Raw genomic sequence first — 1,338 nt, 5'->3', positions numbered from 1 at the left:
TGTTTTAATCCAAAGCATTTGCATGTTTCCTTAGACTCTATCATAATGATACTCTTCTCTATATGTCAGTTGACTGCTAATGTTGTAGATATTTAAATGGTCAGTATCCATTAATACTAAGTAGAAATACCAAGGGATTCCTAATTCAGACACCTTTAAAAGTGCAGGTTCTATTTGCCTACTACAGGCTTCAAGTATCTCTCTATACATACTGTCTTTAGTTTCCCGCTGGGAGATGGGAACACTTGGGATCCCTAGACCCACTGAAGGGTACTTCTAGTTTGAAATCCTTACAGGATTCTTATGACCTATGGCCCACTGCTCATTTCTCCACCAAAAATGCAACTAAAAAAAAAAAAAAGGTAAAAATGCCATTCTTTTGTTTGTATATTTGTGCATGTAGATTAGATTTTGTCTTGAGCCTTAATCTAAAGTTTAAAAAGTTAGGCTAGCACCCAACAAGGAAGAATTTAATATTACTACTTTGTATATGGGGAACTAAATGACCATATATGTACCAGGAAATCACATACTTGTTCAATTTATTTTTGAAACACTTACACATTGTTCGCTCTGTTCCAGGTACCTGTTCTAAGTACTTAGAAACATTGCTAATCCTCATAATAACTTTATGGGGTTGGTACTATTACCCCATTTCACAGATCAGGAAACTGGGGCACTGAGCAATTAAGGTAAGTTGTCCAGGAACTCCCTGGCAGTCCAGTGGTTAAGACTCCGTACTCTCCCTGCCAAGGGCCCAGGTTTGATCCCTGGTTGGGGAACTAGGATCCTGCATGCCGTGCAGTGTGGCCAAATAAATAAAGTTGTACAAGGTAATTTTTTAAACTACTGAATGAGACCTGGAATTTGAACCAGGTCATCTGGCTCTGCAGACGTATGCTCAACACTACTGTCCTTTCATCCTTGGACCTAAGGCTATTCTGTTCTTCTGGTTAAGGAGAGTGCCTTTGGGGATTAGTTCCAGGTAAGTAATGTTCCATTCCTTTTGATAGTTTTATCAAGAAACATCTCTTAAGTGCTTGATTGCACAGGATCTGTACCAAAGGCTTCCTGAGTTTGGATGGATTTAGAAGATAAGGAGTAAATGCTTATGTAGGGTGTATTTATGTTAACTATCCTCATAAAGCTTACCCAAAGATAAGGGAATATGAACACTTTACATGTCTGTAGTGCTTTTAGAATTCATAAGTCATTGCCTTTGCTCCTCACATCAGCTCTTTGGTTAGCAGGGCATAAATTAGCACTAGTTTCTTTTTTTTTTTGCGGTACGCCGGCCTCTCACTGTTGTGGCCTCTCCCGTTGCGGAGCACAGGCTCC

The sequence above is a fragment of the Physeter macrocephalus genome, chromosome 6 (assembly GCF_002837175.3).
Source record: "Physeter macrocephalus isolate SW-GA chromosome 6, ASM283717v5, whole genome shotgun sequence".
NCBI lineage: Eukaryota > Metazoa > Chordata > Mammalia > Artiodactyla > Physeteridae > Physeter > Physeter macrocephalus.
This window is presented reverse-complemented; position numbering follows the sequence as displayed.